At 36.3% G+C, this 23,402-nt stretch overlaps 1 protein-coding gene across 6 annotated transcripts in view; it reads left to right on the top strand.

Moving 5' to 3' along the window:
- Positions 1–23,402, top strand: part of LOC134529091 (polyamine-transporting ATPase 13A3) — a 145,867-nt gene that overhangs the window by 61,424 nt on the left and 61,041 nt on the right. The window contains exons 1-2 of one of the 6 annotated variants that reach the window (XM_063362817.1): positions 9,243–9,366; positions 18,675–18,884. The exons of 4 other annotated variants lie outside the window; for them this stretch is intronic. The gene's annotated coding sequence lies outside the window, so the exon portion shown is untranslated. Of the gene's footprint in view, positions 1–9,242; positions 9,367–18,674; positions 18,885–23,402 lie in introns of those variants that run through there. One more of the 6 variants, XM_063362816.1, reaches the window with a different exon arrangement.

The raw sequence follows: 23,402 nt of genomic DNA, 5'->3' as shown, positions 1-23,402 counted from the left end.
TTCAGCAAAGTGTTTACCTAAAGAATTTGCTACAGCAGCTAAATCGCTTATTACTACATTATTTTCGATGACTTTAGGAGACTGTTTGTAACCTTCCTTCATAAATTTAATGTAGTTCCAAAATTTGGATGGGAATAATTTTATCTTGCCATTTATATATTCAATCCATTTGTTTTTATCTGATATTTTATTTAGTTTTACTAATTGCCTAAAGTATGAAAACTTCCCATAATCATATTCATTTTATTTTTTACTAGCTGCCCGACCCGGCTTCGCACGGCTATACTAATGGAAAAAAATTAAGCCACATCTCCCATTTACAGTAATGGTAAATAAAAAAAATTCAGTGGAAATTTATTACAATACTGTATAATGTACCGGAGAGAAAATGAATAGCACCGATGGTTTCCCGATTCTTGCACGCAACGTACAACTGATGTACCCGTACTTCACTACGGCAGTCTACAGGCAGATCACTCTTGCGCCGCTCATTATACATGCCCCTCCTTGTGGGTACGCCACTGCCGCGCGATGCCCGTTGCCATGGAGACGCAGAAGGCATGAACAATGCAAAATCCTGTTCTCATGCAGACAAAGTACCCACTGTTGCCTGGTTTTAACCACCAATGGGATATAATTTTCGGAAAATGTCATCCTGCGTAACATAAGGAACATTACTGTGAATTTTCATGTCTGTAAAATATATATACTTGAAAAAAAGGGGCAATAAAAAAACTAATTAAACACAGAGACAGGAAAAAAAAATAGTTTAGATTTGCGATTTAAAGTGATAAAAAGTATTTAAATACTAATTGTACTCTTATGAGGTTACTGATTGCTTCGTTGTTAATATCACACGGTGTAGCATTGCAAAATGGGTCATAATAATATTAAGAATAAGTTTGAGGTGAAGGATAATTTTTTTTGTTGATATAGAAAACAGTTCAGATATGTTAAGAATTGTTATTAATTACTTTGGTTAAATTTCATGGAAAGCCTTAAAATACTTATTTCCTTGAGATACTTAATTATTAATTTGAGGGTTAACTCTAGTTCATAATAATTAATGTTGACATTTGATAATTAATGTCAGTAATTAAAGCAGTATATATTATAATTTTACAGGACATCATTTTTAAACAAAAGTTTTTATATGAATTTCAACTTTGTTTACTAAATTTTTAACATTGTATTTGAATTTTTTGGGTAATTTTATATTCTATTGGATATTGCTAGTGTAATATTTTGAGAATAGTCTGGAAAGTACAGAAGGAAGAGCGGACAGGCGCGACACTCTGGCGCCAGAAAGCTATTTTTCACTTTGTAAATGCGTGTTTGGGATTTACGCGTCACGTTGTACGCACAGCTGTAGCGACCGTCTGGAAGGGTCTCTGGAGGCTACCACTAGCCAGCCAATCAGGGCGAGTCCTGGCGTGGTGTGATGCGCTCGGCCGAAATTCCTTATTTGGGCATGTTGATGAATGCTGTACTGTGATTGGTCGGTTGGCCCACGGGGTTGCTTCCCTTGTCTTCACCTATACAAGGGAGGTAATCTCGTCTACCAGCTCAGTTGTCGCTCGATTGTCGTCCAGTCCGGTCGCGTCGTCGGCAACTCGCACAATATTATGGAGTTGCACTAAGGGACAATTTAACGCCTAGGGGCTGGGGCCAGGCCGTAATTTTTTAAACTAAGTTCATTTTTTTTTCGGAATAATGTATTAGAAATTTAGGCCCTAGGCGTCGGCAACGGCCCAACTTCGCGGGACTTCGGTCAGTGCGCGACCGTACCTTGAGTTACATCGCTAACCAAGGGACAGTAATAAATTCTATTTTTTTGTGAGCGACAAGACTCAACGACCATCAACAGAAAAATGTCTGGTATGGTATGTATTTGGACCTCATCCTATCAAAATTCAAAGACGTCGTTAAAATTTGAATAAGTAAAGACAAAAACTGTACAAGTAACGAAGTTTTTCTAATTAAATTCATTTGTAAAATTGTGTATTGAAGCCATGTAACGATGAGAAAAAACATTTTTTTTTTAAAGAAATAAACAAAGATAATTTAATAAACTCTTTTATTTCCAAATAAAGCAGAACCTCAGGAACATTGTTTGTTTTGTATTGTTACGTTTCTATGTGTGGTTAGCCGGGCAAAAACATACAACGTAGCAACGGGTGTTTTATGGGAAAATTAAGAATGATAAGGCATCTAGTGCGTGGCAACAATGTTAATAGGCAATAGGAAATAAACTTCTAGCGCCTGCGGCATTGTCAACACACACTTCGTACGTGTACTGCATGTTGTATCTAACCCCCTCCAACGCATTTGATTCTAAATTGGGCTTTTAGTAAGAATCCCAAATGTTATTGATAATATAATATAGCCTATAGCCTTCTTCGATAAATGTACTATCCAACACTGAAATAATTTTTCAAATCGGACCAGTGGTTCCTGAGATTAGCACGTTCAAACAAACAAACAAACTCTTCAGCTTTATAATATTAGTATAGATACTGCCTAAATAAGTGTTTTTGTATTTCTAGAGATAAATAAGATGCTTTGGAAACCAATTTGGGTATTTAGTTTTGAGTCTTGTTGAGATGAACATATTGTTCAACTAAATTTATCATATTTTGTTAACAATTCAACCATTTCATTTACATTATCCATATGGTAAATAGTATACTAGTTTAATTATAATAAAATTTGGTAGAGATAAATGTAATCAACTTTTACTATAGTTTCTGAAGCTGGGTTGGTAATTAGGGTAATTAGGGATTGATAATTACCATTGTTGGAATATGTTTTAATGACAATGTCAAGATTAGGATGAGAAATATTTTCATTAACAAAAGAACCTGGATGCTTTTCAATAATTATAACATGCATGTTGGAAAATACTAGAGCAAGCATATGGTAAAATGATAAGTATTATTGTGTTATGAGCCAAATGTGTTGGTTATTTCAAGTAGAAACTGCCCTTCAGTTTTGTTATAGTAATGACCTACATTTTGTGTAGGGCTATACTTCAGTCAGTACCTGGCCCATTAAAATTAGCAATTAGAATAATAGGGTAAGGATATCTAATTAGATTGTCTTTCCAGAAAGGAAAAATAATTTTGAAAGTAATTAACAGAGAAATATGGTGTGATATAAATATATATTGCCAACAAAAAAATTTTTGTGATGCCTATTATTAATTTCTATCCGATCTGCATCAACTTCAGGAATGTTTTATAAGAAACATTTGAGAAACGGAATTTATCAAAAGCCATTAGAGTTCCTCCACTGCGTTTCATTGTAGTTGTACCATAATTACAATCCTTACTGTAAATCTGATAGTATCATTAAAATAATACAAGTTTATAGAATATAAGTTAAACCAAGTTCCTTTTAGACATATAATAAAGAAATTATAAGTTAAAACATTTTTCTAAAATTCATTGCATTTTGTTCTTAACCCTCTAACATTTTGATAGTACAAATGCCAGGTATCACTTTTCTGCTTATCTATTACTTAGTATGCATTTCCGGCACCTCCAGCTGCCTCATTTGTCGAGCCTCTGGAGGATTCTTCAGGAGTATTTTGGCTACCAGATGGCTCGGGGTTGGCACTATGTGAAGAAATGAAAAGATCCTCGTTATCACCCTGCTTGTCTGGGTTGTTAGTTGGTGCAAACAATTGTTCATATTGGAGCATTCCGTAGAATAAGGCTATTAGACAGCCAGAAAGCCAAAATATGGTATTGAAAATATGCTCATCAGTTTCAGCAATTGCTATATAAAATGAAGAGTAACTATCCTAACGGGTATTTGGTTTGACCACCTTTAAACTCATTACTTTAAGTTCTGTATGGATGTACAACACAATGTCCTTCTCTTGGACATCTGGTGCAAAACTGGAAACAAAAATTGATTTTGTGCAAGGCCTGATAGTTTGGATACTGTTTTGAGGTGCACATTGTTTCTGATGCAGAATTGAATTTGTTTCTTGGTGACACCGTGCTTGGAGGTTTCTGACCCAGATTCCCCAACTTCCCAAGATATATTATCTTTAGAGGTCTTCGAGATGGATTTCTCTGAAGATTTTTATCGCGTTTCGGAGGAGAAAAATTGAACATGTCCCTTTCTTGGCTACAAATTTCGTACATATAGGACTCACTCTTTTTTATGCCAAGTCGGGTCACACACTGCATATGGAGACACTTGCCGCAGCCCGTATATTTTTGAAACGCTTGTCTGCCATAAAAAAAGCTTCTCACACACCAAGCAAATGTCAGAACTTTGGGGCATAAATTACCCCTTCACGATTGGGAAGTTTTCAGATTGGTCTGTTTAGAATTTTTAGGTGCCTTGTGATTGGCCCACAACTTCACTTCCCTCCTGGAGAAAGGAAGTGAACTCGTCTGTTGCCATTGTTTAGACATCGCTTGGGATTCAACAGGAATGTACTTTTTTCGGTGGTGGCTTACCAAATATCATTTTAATGTAAGTTGCAGAGATGGAGATCAAAAGTAACATGACATTTTTTTACATCCACAGGGGAGCATAAAGCTGGATTATATTAGAGGGGGTGTGTAGCCAAGAGGGGAAAAGATACAACCCTATTTTTGCTTTTGTAAATAAGAAAGAATTGAGTAGAGCTTCTAACCACATGTAAACAGCAATCTTCCGGTAATTCCCTGACAGTAGTGCGGTTTGTTTGGCTTCCCTTGTGCTAGCACATGCTCTATCTGGATTATTCTAATATATTTTCTTCTTCAAACACAAATATTTTTCGTGTTTAGTAATCGACTTTCTCCTGAAAAAACGCAGTGGTTTTTGCAGAAAATTGCTGGCAAATTCTAAGAGTAGGGCTTGTGTCATGACTAGTGTACCGTACTGCAACATATTAGCATGTACAACTCAAGTTATTAAAAAACAGGGTTACATAAAAAAGTAAAAGTAAAAAAAAACATTGTACTACACAATGTAGTAGCAGGACTTACTGTATTTACTTCTATAGCAACTTGAATGAAAATGTCATGCAGTTAATGCACAAATACAAGTCATGTTGGTACAATGTGGTACACAGTGTTGTACATACAGTACTCATAAATTTTACAAATACAAACTACTATTAATGTACATTATACTGTGTAAGATTTTTATTTTACAAATCATTTTTTCTATCGGTGTATCGCCCTCCACACACTCAGCCAAAATTTACTAGCATTCTGAAAATTTGTAAAAAAATATCAACACTAAAAAATACAGTCATGAGGTGTTACTGTGCCTTACGGCAACTTGTTAAGAGGCGTATGGATTTCTCATGCTTTTAAATTGTATGTATTAAAGCATATAGTAAAACCTGAACTATAGTTGTTATATGTTATAGGGGAAAGGTAGGTGAGAATTGTGACACAAATGGTGGTGATATATTACAACTATAGGAGCCAAAACTTGTGTTATTGTCTCCATCACTCTAGGATTTCCATATAAATAAAATTGATGGTTGTGAGAGTACTGTCAAACTTTCAAATTCTATTATTACATGTCCATATGTAAAGAAAAGCTCTAAACATACCAACATTCCCCAGAGTAACTAGGATCTCAAAATAAACAACTAGGATCTCAAAATAAACAACTAGGAAAAATAGTATACCCATTTCTTTTTTTTTTCTTTTTCACTGTACACCTGTTCTGTCCAAGACATTGCCAGAAAAGGTGGGACCACTGTGTTGGAGTAGTCCGATCAATGATGTTTCACTTAGGTGATTCAGGTTTGATTCTTGGCTGGGTACACCTGGAATATTACAAGTGAGAGACTTGGTTGGCATTGCCATGAGCCATTGGGTTTACTCCGTCGCTCCTTCCCCCCCCCCCCCATCATCTCATCCACGTCGCGACCACTGTGTACTTACTGGTTCTCTGAACCTGAATATTCTGCAGCGAGCAGTTCTGGGATTAGACAACATTAGCTAAGGTGTCTCATACGTGAACACAACTTATCATGACTTACAGCTCCTGCCCTACTGATGGCTAAGAAAACTCTGTTAATTACTGCATTTATCAAGTTCAGCTGTACTCTTGAGCAAATAAAATATACAGTTGAAATTTTTTTATAGAAATAACATCAGAATCATTACACAGGGAAACTTACGGTGGCAGAGAAAAAAAATTAACACCACAAAACAGTCATGGCTGTAAAAGAATAACTAAACTACCATACTTAACTGATATCTGCTACGTAACTTCTGGCTCCAGAGTGTCCTTTATCCTCTCTTCCTTCCAGAAAACCTGAAACACTCTCACGACACTCGCATGTTCGTTCCCTTCACGAGTACCGATAACTGGTGTCGCCATTTACTCTCTACCCCCATTGATAGCTTACTTTTCGAGCTTTTACCACAATAATGTGTTGACGCATCAGTCTCGGCGCAGAGCAAAACTTTCCTTAAACCAGAATAAGCCACTGAAATATGATCACAGACTTGTCTAAGAACAAATTAATAAATTTATTGATAAAAGTAAAATTCTGTTTCCACCCAAGAATGAGAATGACAACCAGGTCTGACTGATCACTTTGCTTTTTTTATATTAGAGTTCTTTATTTATTTTTTCTCTTTATGTATCAACTATTTTTAATGTGCTATTCATTTTTTTGATTAATTTTTAGAAGCATATACATACATACACACACCTGCCCCTCGAAATAATGCTGTTCGATTAGCGTGGTTTTGAAGTAATGACGCTAATAAATTACACCATGATTTGAAGTAGCACGATCAATAAAATCTAAGAAACACTGTTTTCTTTTAAGTGAATTAATTATTCCCGTGTGCGCACAATGGCAATAGCACTTATGTAGCACTAAATACATTGCAAAAAATTAATGTCATGAATCAATAAACAATATTTTGCTCTTTCCTTAATAGCTATTTGCTTCCTTCATTGTGTATTTATTTCCGAAACGCCCAAGTATTTAGTCGTTGTTTATTATATTCCGCCACACTGCATGTCAGCAGCAGCTCTGGAGAGAAAAGCCAGAAGCTTTTAAGGCTAGTTTACCTCGCCCCTTCTAAGATTTGCTAGGAGTAAATGTGCTAGTGGAAAATCATGCCAGACACTCATTTAGTAAACAGAGTCTGGAAATATGGTAACAGGTTAAATAATCTTTCTAATAATTTAAAATATTAAGTTTATGCTTTTTTATTTCGAATTAGAACTGAAATATATCTTCTATATTAATTACAATGTTTTTCAATTTAGAAATGTTGTTAGTGCCTACTTAGGAATGCTATGCCCATGCCCTATTATTTAAACAATGTGGTATGTGGATTTTTTAAATTTAATTGTAGGTTGTTTAGTCTCAAAATGTTGTTTAAATTTTATTTAAATGTACATCTAATGTATTTACACATATATTTGTACTTACTATAAATTGATTTTAACGAGAGCAGTATCTTGATTAAAATGGTGGTCATCAGGTACATCCTACCAATAGGTACCTAATTGGAAAACAAATTATTTTGATTAACATACACTAGAATGAGAAAAGTGTTTTTCATTAGCGCTGTTTTAATTAGCGCTCTGTTTTCCTGTAATGAATTAGGGCATTACTTCGAGAGATGGGTGTATGAGGGGTGACCAAAAAAAAAACAGACTGAGAGTGGGCTGCCATTTATAGACATAGTAGAGAGTTCTCCCGCTAGATGGAGTTAGTAAATACCTTCACTAAACATAAGCCCAGAGGGCGTCAGTTTGTAGGTTAACGTTTGATCATAGTATTGTTTTTCTTTACTGATCTCGTATTCTGCCTGCAAAGTCATTATTGCAGATTTAAAAGAACAAAGAATGTGTTAGAAATTTTGTTTCCTGCTTGAAAAATCGTCAACGGAAGCTTACCAAATGCTTCATACAGGCTTTCAAGGAGGATTCTATACGCCGCACACAAGTTTTCGAGTGGTTTGAGTGCTTTAAATTTGGTGAGATGAGTGTTGAAGACCATGCTCATTCTGGGCGCCCTTCAACATCTTGAAACAATGAAAACATTCGAAAAAATCCACAAGGATCGTCGTTTCACGATCGACAAAATTTGAGAAGAGATAGGAGTGAGTTGGAGCTTGTGCCAGCATATTTTGACTTAGGATTTGCAAATGAGACGTGTTGCCGCTAAATTTGTTCCTTGCCTTCTAAAACAGGGTCAATAAAAAGTTCAATTGAATTTGAGCCAGGACTTGAAAAAAGATAATGAAAAAGTGATCCATACTTTTTGACCAATTCATTACAGGTGATGAGAGTTGGGTTTACAGGTATGACCCAGAAACCAAGCAAGCGTCAAGCCACTGGAAGACTCGCCAACTCTCCCCAGACCAAAAAAAAACCAAGACAAGTTAGGTCAAATGTTCAGGCGATGATCATTGTCTTTCATGATGTTCGTGTAATAGTGCACCGGGAATTTGTTCCCCCTGGCCAGACTGTTAACCAGCACTTTTATTGTAAGTTTTAAGAAGTTTGCGAGAGGATGTGTGGAGGAAACGCCCGGAACTTTGGCGATCAGGGGACTGGTTCCTTCATCACAACCCCCCCGCAGACACGGCCTTGCGAGGGAACTGCTATTCTGCCTCTCAGGGTGGCCTCCGTATTCCCCAGACCTAGCCCCGTGCGACTATTTCCTGTTCCTGAGAATGAAGAAAAATATAAAAGTGAAGCGTTTCGATGATGTGTAGGCGGTAAAAACAGTTTCGCAAAGGGCATTGGAGGATATCGAAGTTGAAGAGTTCCAGAGGTGCTTCAAACAGTGAGAAAAAAGACTTGACAAGTACATCACTTCTAATGGAGAGTACTTTGAAGGTGACTGAAAGAATTTTGTAAAAAAAAAAAAAATGTAATAATTACTTTTTTTATGACAAAAATTGGGTTTCTTTTTTTGGTTCCCCCTCATATCTATCTATATATATGTATATATATATGTTTTATTCCATATTCTGATAAGGTCTTATATATATATATATTTATTATTATTATTGCTGTTTGTTTTGTATATTGGGTTTTGTTCTGCATAAAATATTACTTTTGTTGAATATTGTTTTCTGGCTGTTTACTCTTCACCTTTCTTTTCTTTATGTAATTAGTTATACATTTAGTGGAATGTTAATGATTTTATTACTCATATTCAAAATATTTTTTTCATTTTTGTTTGAGATTTCGGAAACTTTTATCTTGCAGATGGATGCATCAAGCATAGCAAATGTTGCAGTATTGTCGCAGGATTTAACATGCCATGACAGCCACTAGCTTTTACTTCTCGATTTTCAACTCACCAAGAAAGAAATGAATTGTCAGTAGAAAGGCTTCAGTGTGTGGCTATGTCCAGCTTCAGTAAGTTTAGACACTTTCTTGAACAAATGAAAATTGGTATGAAAAAAATATATATAAAAAATGCCCAAGATGCTTTACAAACTGTAGAATAAGAATATCATGGTGTCACTATGTACAGTATTGTGCGAATTAATGTGAACACAATGATTTTTTTTGTATATATTGTTTATTTGAAATGAAAAAATTCTTAGACCTATAAACAAGGCTTAAATATTATTATTTAATAAAGAATATGTCCTCCCTTTGCTGTAACTATGGCTTGAACTCGGTTCGCCATGGAGTCAACTAAATTTTTGCAATTATTCTTGATTGTTTCCTCGAAACCATACTTGAACTACTGCTTCCACCATCTTGATTTTCGTCGTACAGTCCATCTTTTGTAATCTGGTCTTGCAGATTGCCCACAAATTCTCAGTGGGATTGAGATCTGGCAAATTTCCTGGCCAGTCCAAAATGCTAATCTTCGTGACTTTTAAATACAGTAGAACCCCTGTCATACACTTTTCAACGGGGGGCACAAAAATGGTGTATGATGCGGGAAAGTGTATGAAAAGGGAATGGCAATAATGAAATTTTTTTCCAATCTAGCATACCAGCACAATGCCAGATTAAACATAAATACATATGTGTAAATAATTGCATTATATTAATGAAAGATATGAATTCATCATTATATTATACATATAATAAAACCACCAGAAATGTAAAATACAGTCCATAATCAAGTACAGCTGACATGAGAAACAGTGGCCTTAAAAAATGTTATGAAGTCCTTTCTTGGAAGGGGGGAAAAGTCACCAAGCCTAAATTAGAAATTTAAAAAATTAGGCTATTGTAAAAAAAAAATCAGAAATTTTTGCTTGTGTGTTACATTTTACAAACTTTATGCAACAGAACAATTTTCAATAAAATTTTAACTTGAGAAACGTAAAATACAAAACAATCCAATCGTAAAAAAACAATAACAAACGGGTATATTCAGTTCAAAGATAAATGACTGCACAAAATATGAGATCCGTGCCTTGGTAAAGCACGTGCACCATTTTCGAGATCATTTCTTGTTTGCGCCACTAGTCTCGCTTGGTGCTGGCCATAGATGCTACTAGCGAAGTGCACAGTCTTCCTGATACTATCCATATCTATGGTGCGATAAAGTTATTTTCTTACGTTTGCAAATGTAAACAATGATCGTTTTTCAAAATAAAAGCATTAAATCGGAGTTTATAAGGAGGAATATAAAAAAAATTTGTGAATTTTAGGACTTTTCCGCTTCGTAAAAACGTATGAAACGGGAAATTAATGGTTTTATAAGTGTATGTTCCGGGAAAGTAAACCATTGTAAGTATAGTACTTTCGGCGGGACCGAAATTAATCGGTGTATGACACGGGAAAATGTATGAAACGGGAACGTATCATCGAGGTTCTACTGTATTTCACAATTTTCTTAGAAGTATGGCATGGAGCTGAGTCTTGTTAAGAAATTGCATATCCGGTGTCTTCAACTTTTTTCAGCTCCTGAACCAAACATTGATCTAGCATTGCTTTATATTTTTCACTATTCAGTATTTCTTCTACTGGAATAAATTTGCAAGGTCCCGAGTATGAAAAACAGCCCCAGAAAATCACCTTAACTGCATGTTTGACTGATTGTACAATATGGGCTGCAGTATGTTTTTCATCCATCCCCTTACAAACAAATTTTGATCGTTGGCCCTGCACTAGAAAGTGTGTCTCGTCTGAGAACAGCACCTTCCTCCAGTCATTTTCGGTCCAATTAACATATTTGTGGCCCAATTCAGTCTTTTTTTCATCATAGTGGCAGTCAAGAGTTGTTTTTTCTGTGGCCTCATGGCGTTTCTTCCACCTTCCAAGAGTCTTCTGCTACTGTAGTCATGGATTTTAACCCCAACCCGTTCAGGATCTTGTTGAAGGGCGTAGCTTGCTTTTCTTGGGTGTAATTTTCTGCTACGCAGATGGCTGGCATGTTTTCGAGCAGTGGTCTCCCTTTTTCTTCCACATTTTCCTATTCGCTGCACTTCAACAGATTCCGTCCCTCTCTTATGCTTTAATAGTTTATTTACAGCACCCAAACTCTCACCACATTCCATTAAAATGCTTCTCTGTGTCTTTGATGTATGCTCACGAAGCGTGATGATCTGTTGTCTTTTCCTTGGAGTAATATCCATGATGACAAATAATCACAAAAACCCTTTCAATTAACAAATATTTTTGCAAAATATCAAAAACTCTCAGACATAACCTAAAAAACATTAAAAATATTATAATTGTACACGTTTTTAGGAGTAAGTAATGGCAATCATAGGGTTATTTTTTGTAATCACAATACTGCCAGAATTGACATAACAGTGTTGCCATAGCCAAAATACTAATTTTTTGGTCGTGTTCACATTAATTTGCTAAATACTGTACCTACTCTGATGAATGCTTTTTTGAGAATGTAATAGTAAATAACATTTCTGTTTGAAAAGGGCAGGTTGATTTGTATTCAAATTCTTTAGTATCTGTGTTACATTCACTGCTCATTACGAGTTCAGGGTCGCTGACAACTGTAAAAAAATTTAAATTAATGATTAGAATAAAATCATTTTTTTTTCAAAAGATGCTGAAATGTATATTTTCATGAAAAAAAAAACATATTTTAAATTGATTGGATTAATACAAATTGTTGCAATTTTTTTTTTTCAAGCAGCACAGGCAGTAATGCACTATTTGTTTTCAATGGCTTCTTGCAGAAGAATAAAAGGGCTTTCAAAACATTTATTTCAATCAGCAACTGTATTCTGAATAAAGTGATGCAATAATTTTTCATTATCAGAAACAAAGTGAAAACACCAAACACTATGCAAAATTTAGATAGATTAGTAAATGAAGAACATTTTTAATGGCCATGTGCTGGAAATTAATAGTTTAGTGTTTAAATGTTAATTTATTTATATGTATTCTGAATAAAATTATTTCATAGAAAGGCATATTCAACCTTCCATTATCCAGGGTGGCCACCCAACTGGGAAAATCAGGAAACCTCGATTTAGCAGGGAATTTTTTGGTGCCAGGAAAACCTTCAGAAACCCATGAAGATTTGAAAGCCATTTGGAATTATTTGTTTGTCAGTGAGTTGAAAAGAGCTTAGTGGAAAAACTGCTTGTTGTGCCTACGAGATGCATCCCTTATGCCATTTTTAAGTGCTGTTTTACTGGCGAACCTCAGCAGCAGATGTGAGGAATGTGACATCTGATAACAATGTGAGTTGCCAGAGATTAGATGAGGCGAGGGAGGGTGGGGAGGAAATCACGCTCAATTTATTTTCTTTTTTCTCGTGTGTTTCGTTTTTAATTTTACTTCTGAAGATTTTTACCACCTGTAGTAATAAACGGAAGCCACGACTGAAAACTTATTACGTACCTAGATTTGTCACATGAAAGACTGGAGAATTGCAGAACAAAACCAAAAAAAATAATGTAGAACGTGGAAGAAACTAGACCAACGGATGGGCCAGAATTCTTTTTTTCATTTAGTGTCCTAGTAAATAAGTTTTTTAAGGGCTACGTACCATAAGAAAAGAAGAAATATGTTTATTAATATTTTACCATTCCAATTAATTTTTCAATATATTTTTTCTACAGGCCAGTATTAGTGAATTTTAAGTAAATAGTAAAAAAATAGAAATGACTATTAAAGGTACTTTTACAACTCATAATTATAATTTGCAGATTACTGATCTTGAAGGGTTATCTATTAATAATTTAAAGCTAGAAACATGTTTTCATAGTACTCAACAAACAAAAAATACTGGTGAGAATTTTGATTGTTGATGTTAATTATTATTAGATTCAAAATTTTACTTTCATCACCACGTTGACAATTTAACCGCAAGTACAAACAAAATTTTAGAGCTTATAAAATATTTAACTTATTTGACCATCTCTCCTGATTCTGTGCTTAGTCTTTATTTCACCTTAGTAAGATATAGATTAGTGTATGGCTCTGTCATCTGGAACTTAATAACTATATAACTGATTCAACTAGACTTGAAAATATACAAAAGAAAATTTTTAAATATATTTTTAACAAATATTAGTAAATGATAATCCAGAGCAATTTACCTATGACCAACCCTAGAAATCTTGAATACGCATGCATTGCAGTTCAGGAGAAATGTGGCAGACAGTGTTTTTGTAATAAATTGATTCACTAATGTTTGTCACAGCAGTGAAATACTTTCAAAAATAGAACATCACAATTTTTTTGAACATTTCACATAAAAAATGAGCTGTCCAAATGTTGCACTAAAAATTGCAATGATTGATTAAAAGATTTTGACACATTTATAAATGTTAAAAATCTCAATGAAAGACATTTTTAGCTCTTAGTCTTTATGCAGCTAAGTAACTATTTGATGTAAATATTTTACTGTTTCTTTATTATCTAGAATTAATTTAAAATTAATAATGTTAAAATTTTACTTATAATTAAGTGTAATATAATTTTACTATACATATAATTATAGTGATTGTTTTAATCCAAATTCATTTATAAAGTCAATCTCAATTAAATATATTTGAGCTCCATTTATTATGCATTTAATATAAATATTTTATGCACATATTTTACTGTTGTTATTTCATTAGAATTAATTTAAAATTGATAGTGTTAATTTTTTTGTTTCCTTTTTTTAGGACTCTTTTATTTTTGTCTTGTAATGTGTTTGTTGTATCATGTTTTATGTTTGTGTTGCCTTTTTTTGTGACTGTCTCTTTGAACCATTATGTATATATTATTTTATGTAATATTTTTTAAGTGCCTGCCTATTAAAGGTCATGACTATTAGTAGGCTCTCAAATAATAATAAATAATTAAATAAATTTTTAATGTGTAAACTGTTTTCATCCTTGGCAGCTTCTGAAGTAATTTTAGTTGTGTCCATATGTTGTTTATACAAGTACTGTCTTTTTGTAATGTTTTGTTGTTGGCTGCTACTTGCATAGTTTAATCAACATACAAGAGCTACTAAATTATGTTCAGGAAATACACTTTTATCACAGAAGTAATATAGTCTTACAGGAATACTTTATATTTTAAATAGTATTAAATGTTTGGATTTTAAGATTAAATGGTTAATTTGGTTTCATGGTAGGCATCATATTATGTCTACCAAACAGTGCAGTCTCTGGTAAATTTCTGAAATTTTTGTGCATCTATTTAGTACCCGCTTGAAATGCATTATAGAATAACTTTGATTTTTTTGATAAAAGTAACATCCACGCCAGTTAATTCAGCCGCCAACTCAGCGTCTTCAAAAAATCTTACGGCTTGTATTTCCGTCATTAGTGTTCCCGAATCTAGCTTTGAAAAAATCTACACAGAGACCTAGGGGTGTTTTTAAATTTGTCTTGAATTCTTTCTTTGTTTCTTTGTATTAAAAGTTTTACTGCTTCACATTTAGCGGGCAAATCTTGCATGAAGTTTGTAAGCAATAAGCAGTAAGCTTTCTCACTTGTTTTATTCTAATCGTTGAAATCTTTATATGTAGCTCCACATATATAACATCTCATTGTAGATTTTGTGCCTGTTGTCACATTGCACACTTTTACTACCTACTGTTATTGTTAGCACCATCTTGTTTTCTACAATGTATGATCTTCCACCAATTTTTACTGCTGTTGGTTCTAATTTACTTGCTGCACTTTCCACATAACTGATTTCTTCCATCGTTTTGTCAACCATCTCCTTTACAAAGCATATACATATAGGTCTACAGTAGCAGGGTGACGATAGAGTTGTGTTCTGCCACAATATTGTTACGAATATAACGTGGGGAGAAAAACTGGGTTTATAAGGAATAGCCCAATTAATTAGTACAGTTTTATTTAATACTAATGTCTACACTATAGTTTTAATTACTGCATTCAAAATCTCTGTTCACAACACTTAGTCTTGCACTGATCATTGAATCATTAACACTTTCCACTGTAGCTGGGCTAGACAATGGCTTGCTTTTCTGTCCACCTCTGTTCACTTACTTGACACACTCTCCCACGCTGCACTGCAGCACAGTTCTCAACAATAGCTCATCGCACCCAATTGGCTCGCCAGGCCTTCATCGCAAATATCGCCTCCCGATAGATCCGGTTCGCTCACCTAGGGCTACTTACCCTCTTCACCACTCTCTCACTGATAGCACGGGTATCGCCAGTATCACTCCCGAGGGGGACTCCCCTCCTCATGGAACTCTCCAAACTCTCGGAACTGCCGCGGAGGCAGATGTTGAGGCTTTTATACCCACCAGCTGTCCTCCTTGAACCGACAGGAGTGGCTGTGATGTGTTGCGTCATCCTGGGCTGACCCGATGCCCGAAATATCCAGAACAGCGACACTCATTCATGCCACTTCTTGCAGCGGCCTCTGTAAGCCAGAAATTCCCAGGTCGATAAAAGGTGACAATAGCCTGGACGGGACGGTGAGCGGAGAGTGGAGGGGGGTGGTTAGCGAGGGCCCTTGTAATCCGGCCAGGTACGCGTGTCATGCCTTACGTCAGTGGACGGCGCATGACGTCAGTGGCCGTGTGGGCCGCCAGCCCACTCCGAACATACTCCTGTCTCTCGCATTCGTAGCAATATTTTCTTTTCCGTTCTATATACTGTACGCAGAGGCACAAATAAACTTTGAAAAATGTATAAGTTGCATCCGCTATCATTTTCAAAATTTTGTTTGAACTAAGCCTGTTGTAAGTCATCACATCCCCATTTACAAATCATTTGGAGAGCATTTTCATCATCGTCAAGGGTTTTCAAAACTACTTAAAAATGTAAAAGTAATCTTTAGGCTGTGTGGTTCACGACACTTTGTAAATTCAGGTTTGGTTATGTTGAATGATTCATCAAGAAGATAACATTTTTATATTGCTGCAAAACTGAGTAGCAGGAAAGATTTCCTGCCATTTGTCTGATTCTGTCATATTGCGTCCTTGACAAATCTGCATCTGCAAACATTGCTAGTGCTTCCTCCGGACAAACTTGCTTGGCATGTGCCTTGTCTCACTCAATTGACTTCCTATACTCCTTAGCCCGATCCTTATTTTCTGAAATCTCTTTCAGTATATTTGACGCACATCTTTTACCGTGTGCTCTAAATTACATTTGAGCTGCATAGATCATTTTCTCAGGGCTATCAGACAAACGTTTACTCTCAGTCTTGCTTCTTTTGCTTCGCTCACTAACATCTTGAAAATATTTTGTTGGTCTACCCGATCTTGTCACTAATACGGGTAATTCTAACACTCCACTCATACAATTTTCATGGTTTTTCACAAGTAAATCACTTTTGTATTTTGCTGCTACCCAGCGATGTTTCATTTCTGATCTCAATCTTGAAAAATTATGCCTTATTTCTGTTACTTGTTCTTCGGTATAAGGTTAATGTGAAATCAAGTAATCTTTGATGTATTATAATTGACCATTAAAATCGAGATCATTTGAAATCTTATAAGGTCAAATATTTTCTAACTAGTCACTATACTAGAAGGTCCTGAGATAACAAAAATTAAATGTATCAAAAGTTATATTTTTTTCATATTTTCATGTTAGAAATGTTAAATTGATCTACTGGAGGAGTAGGGATTAGTTGGAATCAAGTTATACATTTTTAAAAAACAGAATTACTCTATTTTAAAAATACACCAATCCCTTACTTAGCATGACTAATGTGTTCCTAAAAATGTTTGTGTATTTCAAAATCACGTATTCTAAAGCATTAGTCTCCATAAATAGCAAGGTTAATGTACTTCACGTGTTCCAAAATGTGTAGGAAAATATTCTTCACGTACTATAAATGCGTAGAATAACTCTCAACAATAAATGTCACACCATTTATTTTTGTAAGCCTACCATCGAATCCTTTGTATGATAAATACGACACCACGTAACGGGAGATAGGTGATTATGTACTTCAAAATTAAAGTGCTTTTTTTGCGTATCGCCACTTGGTTCACACTAAACCTTTAAGGCCATGATTTTTTTATGACACCATTTATTTAACAACCTTTTCCATGTGAATGATCTGTTCATTTCTGTTACAGTATCTGATGTCAAATATAGTCCCGCTAGTACAACCAACAGCATCTGACATATATAAATGTTTGATAGAGTCCTCATTTACGATACGTATGATTGTGCGCACAGTTAACTTGCTTGAAAATAGTGCGACCAACATAACTGTGGCCTTCATGTAATTCTGCATGCCTAATACTTCTAGTTTTGTCTCAAATACTTGAACACGATGCATTACGCTCTCGAGTTCCTTGACACTGGCTAGACTGAAGTTCATCATGGCCCGGTCTGTGGCCGGGCGACAATGGTATGGCCCGGCGGCATACGCGTTGATGTAAAAAACATTTGGTCCTTTACACCCAATAGCCGCAACTGAAATTGCCATAGCTGATGTTTGTACAATAGCGGATAGCATAGTCAGACCTGCACGCGACGCCCCCCCCCCCCCCTCGCCTTCTCGAATAGCTTACCGTAAGCCACAGTACATCTGTTGTTTACTGAGTTGAAACGGACTTCGTGGTTTCATGCCCTACTTTTTTTTTCTTTGTCTGTGGCCATTTCGTGCTAACTGAAATTTATAGATGTGCTATTCAAGACTGGGGCAGTAAAATTAACATTGCGCTAAATGAATTCCCGCAGTTTGAAGAGGGGCTGAGTGAAGGATTGGTGTATTTAAGAATCATAGCCGGGCAATGCCTGGCACTTGAACGAAAAGGCTCTCAATACTATTATTTTCAATAGAAATTATGGAATATAATGCGTTATTTAAAAGTACATAGGAAAAAATGGTGTGTAAAATTAATATATTTTGACCATAAAAAAGTTATTTACAGCAGTTTTATAATCCATAACTAAAAATTTATCCATTCACAACAGTACATAAAATAAAAAATAATGAAATGTTTAGTTTTCAAGCACAAATACCGAGAAAACCATAACCACTGTGAGAAGTGCCTGAGTTCCCACTGACCCTCTCCTCTGTAAGTTCGGGGTGGATGAAATGAAACAATGGGTTTGGGTTGCCCAACTACCTGGGTTTTCTAGGAACCTCTGTTTCTTCTTCTTCTTCTTCTTCTTCTTCTTCTTCTTCTTGAGTGCAATTCTGAGAATTCAACTTATGGCCAGCTAAATTTAACAAATACCTTTTTGTGCGGAGTGTGCAGTTTACCTGAAACTTCTTACAGTCAATGGAAAATACCTGAAAGTTTTTTTTTGCAAATAATTCGGATTCGTTCGTTGCAGGTTGTCTCAGCTCTAAGCAGCTAGTGTTTATAATGGCACCTACCGCACAGCAGAAGAGTTGGTGCGGGCTTCAGTTAGCGAAAAAGGAGTCAGTAACTGTTTCGCAACATGAAGGGAACACCTAAACACACATCTCCCTGGGAGATGGCTTTGTCTGTAACTTGTAAAAGAACTTTCAGAGATTCTCTATTGAAAGAAAAAAGGTTTCAGGTAAATCCACCGCACCGTTTATTTTTTATTATTTTTTGAAAGTGTACTGATCATTTTTGTTCACTCTGTATGAACATTTTAATTTTCCCTATCTGAATAAGTCCTTATTCATTAACGTGACTATTTGATTGGTTCCCTTCATCAGCTTGTGTGAGAACATAAACACTTCCTTGTATTAACGAGACAGGCAGGCTTGTGCAGTCGTAACTTCAGGCACAGAAAAGTACCACTCCATTTGCTTACCCTGCAAAGTTTTTCTTAAGTTTTCCTTACCCACGTATCATAAATGGCTGAATCTGCAAATTTTTGTGTCGGATCGAGCCAAATTGAGTTTATTATTTATACCTGCAGCCTAGTCGAGTCCAGACTTGATTATTGACTTGTTAAGTCTAGCTCAAATAGTTGCAGGAGGGTTTTTTTTTAGGTTATGTTATAACCTCTCCGCTTAACAGAGATGACAGGAGTGAGAGGCACAAGAGGGTAAAAACTTGCAGAGAATATTTACAAAGTGCTAAGAGGTAACAAAAATATGTTTATTATGAATATCACAACTTTTCACAAACTGATAATCAAATATCTGGAATACCTATGATATGGCGTGTTATGAAAGTCTTCATATATCTCAACTCCGTGCAGCAGTATTCTGCGGGCAAACAATTTATCAGTCAGTTCAGAGCCTTAATACATGCGTGCATATTAGCTTTAAAGAAGCACTTGCATGACACGCAACTAAATGTGCCTTTAGTGCACACAAATGCACAAGACACTATTGTGAAACAAACAACCTGCTACACTGTCAAAGTTACTGAACATTATTAATCTCTCACTTAGAGCACTCCTTAGGAAAATGTTACAATTTATATATCGCTTGCCAAAACCCATAAATAAGAAGCTATGGATGACCAAAGGACTATGTAGGTCCTCTATTTACATTCAGAATATTACGTGGGGCTGTAATAAATATAATATAAACATTAATAAAAACACTCTAAATCATGCGTTAATCACAAATTACTAAACAACAATCTTTATACAACAGCTATTATAACAGGGACCACTGTTTAGCTAATTATTAGTTATTGAAAAATAGTGAAAGTTACTGGTCTCCATATAAATTGACATTTACATTACATTACAGTTTATTGTAAACCATTCAGTTGTATTATCCTCTAACAGAGGGCAAGTATGTGGTAGCATACATGATTATTCAGTGGGTCTTTATTCAGATCAATGATACAAATCACCACAGCAATGCAGTTCTGATCTGGATGTAATTCGCCTTAGTCTTTAATGGGCGGATGTCTGGTTGATGATGTCGTGAAGTCCCAGGGCATCAAGATAACGAGGACAGCTCCACTCAGCAAGCGAAGTCACAGGTCGACTTATGACCCTTAAGATTCTTGCCCCTTGGACTCGCTGACTGGGCTTCGTGCCGCAACTCCAAGGTGCAGAAGCCAACGATCCGACTCGCTGACTCCCTATGGGCGGCTACTGCAACAGTCTTGGCCTAATCTTAAAACAGGAAACTAGAACGTTACCGACACATAACCTTGGGCGGAAACTACGGCACTTGTCAGCACCATTCGTGGTATTGGCAAATTATTACTGCTGCTAAGTTTACTGTGCGAAGTTGTGTCACTTAAAAAGGTAACCACATGTAAACTGTTGTATAGAAGTTAAGTCTTAAATCAGGTACACTATGCACACGCCCACTCACCTGCTCCAAACCATGCTGTCGCCACACACCAACCTCTATCAGCCTGTTACTCGTTATGCCTAAATATTTCTAAGTCCAATCGAGTATCATTTATCATTAGCCTCGTTGACTTGCAAATTCTTCCAAGTCCTTGCAGCAACATACAGGACAAGTCCAATATTTTACTGTGATTACAAATACAGAGAGGGCTTACCAATTTCAAGTCCTAATAGAGGTGGCGGTGAAAACGACGACAGCAGGTGAGCTTCTTTGATGGTGTACATAAGCAGCAATAGTGTCTCGGCATCATCAACCATAATGTTGTTCTCTCCTTTGCCAAAACCACTGCACGCGGATAGCGTCATCCGGCTGCTAGGTGCACACTCCTAGACAGTATCTTCATGTACGTTAACACTGTTAATATAACAAGGTGTAGAGTATTAAAATGGATTAAGATATTATACTAACGGTAAAATAAATAATGCATAAAGAAGCTTACTACTACAGATTATATTTTGGTAATCATTATTGATACAAATGTAAGTGGGAAAATTTTAACAAATAAATTTTATCGGCATCTAGGTGTAATAATATTTTCTTTTGCCTTGTTTAGGAATATCTATATAATAAAGGAGAGAGTTTGTCTTTCGCATAGTGCAGACACGGAGAGACCTAAATCCATGAAATTTGGTACATAGATTCTTTAGGGTGGTCCGTTTGCATCTTAAAATGTTTATTTTTTATTTTCAAAATTAGATATATTTTTTTTTTTTTTCATTTTTAATTTTTTGGAGTATTTTGCCCACTTATACTGATTTTCACCACTCAATATTCCACACACGTCATTAAGTAGAAAAACAACTGTCAGACTCTTTGCTGGTTCATCTTCGTCATGTTTGTACCGATTGTACAATTTTCAATGCAACATATTTCATTTTAACATGTGATGTCAGAGAGCCTTTACAGGTTTTTACTACATGGCCACCATCATTGGAAGGGCACATGAACCCGGCGAAAGTGTCTCTGTAGGGTCGCGACGTTGCCCGTGGGCGACAAGACTCAAACGTTCCCTGTTATTTGCCTCACTCCTCCTGACTCTTAGCATTGGACACGCTTAATAGTTGTTATGCTGTTGGTTCTCAAGGCATCCCACACTCCAGGTATCAGACATCAGGGTACCGTGGTCGCAGAACGCAGAAAGAAACATTCCGTAGCTAACATGATTTATTACTTAGCTTTCATGACTCTCGTACAGTTCTTTAGTTAACAGGTAAAAGCCTCGCAGCGCAAATTGTTATACTTTGAAGTCAATCACGCTCAGGGTCAACACGTCCCACGTGTTTATTTCAAACACCCCTAACAAAGTGGAAATAATTAAGTAAAACAGCCTGCCGGCCGAGAGAGGCACCAGAGATGAATTAGAAAACTATTTAAATTATTTAAATATAGAAACAGAATTGATTAGTGATGGCAAACGATGAAGTCTCCGGGTGCACACACTGCCTGTCTCTTCAGGTGATGGTGATACTGGACAGTGATGACTGACTAGTTCCCCCTCGCGATTACCGTAACAAGTATTTAAATTTGTGCCACTTGCACCTGAGGATTAATACATACTAAATTCAGGAAAATTAATGTATGTGCAAATACATAAAAAATAACTCGTAATATTGTCAGTTATCAAACGTCAAAAAGTGTCCTGCTTACACCCTTTTCTTTCATTCAGAAATGTTTGGGATATGGCCTTATTGCAAAAAAAAATTGACTACAAATAAAAAAAATGGGATATACTTCGGGATGGTTGGAAAGAAACAAAACATTTTGCCAGAAACAAACAAATTACTGTATTATTTTAGGTTATTTAAAGGTTTGTGGCACTTAATCTAAAGACCGTTTCTCACTTCTTTTTTTGGGCCGGTGGCGTGCGATTCAAATGCACTCATGGACTCGCTATGGTTTACACACTAACAGAGCGGAATAGATGAGTCTTAAAAGAAGGATGTGCAGACATATCAAGTTCAATTGCATAGCTAAAGTCTGTCACATTGTATTCCTTTCTCTACACCAGTCTTGTGTGGCAGTTTATATTGTTTTATTACGAACCTTCATCGAAAATGCTCTCTACATTTTAATAATTTCACTGTTGTATTTTTGTGTAAATTATTAATGCGTTCTTTGTGACTTAACAAAGGTAAATATATTATAGAAATAGAAATATATTTTTATATAGTAAAATGTTGTTGAATCCAACACAGTATATTATAATTTGTTGTTATTCCCATTATTCTTAGTTTAAATATTTTTTTGGTTTAGTAAGGTGATTTTCAAAACTATGAAACGGTAATTTTTTTTTGGTGGGAGGGGGGAGGGTCCGACCCAAGAAGCTTGGCAGTGGTGTACCCACGAGTATGGGCAGTGGTGTACCCACGAGGATGGGCAGTGGTGTACCCACGAGGATGGGCAGTGGTGTACCCACGAGGATGGGCATTGGTGTACCCACGAGGATGGGCAGTGGTGTACCCTCGAGGATGGGCAGTGGTGTACCCACGAGGATGGGCAGTGGTGTACCCACGAGGATGAGCGGTGGCGTACCCACGAGGATGGGCGGTGGCGTACCCTCGAGGATGGGCGGTGGCGTACCCTCGAGGATGGGCGGTGGCGTACCCACGAGGATGGGCGGTGGCGTACCCACGAGGATGGGCGGTGGCGTACCCACGATGATGGGCGGTGGCGTACCCACGATGATGGGCGGTGGCGTACCCTCGAGGATGGGCGGTGGCGTACCCTCGAGGATGGGCGGTGGCGTACCCACGAGGATGGGC

The sequence above is a fragment of the Bacillus rossius genome, chromosome 2 (genome assembly GCF_032445375.1).
Source record: "Bacillus rossius redtenbacheri isolate Brsri chromosome 2, Brsri_v3, whole genome shotgun sequence".
Lineage (NCBI taxonomy): Eukaryota > Metazoa > Arthropoda > Insecta > Phasmatodea > Bacillidae > Bacillus > Bacillus rossius.
Note: the sequence above shows the minus strand (reverse complement) of the source record. Positions and strands in the feature narration are given on the sequence as shown.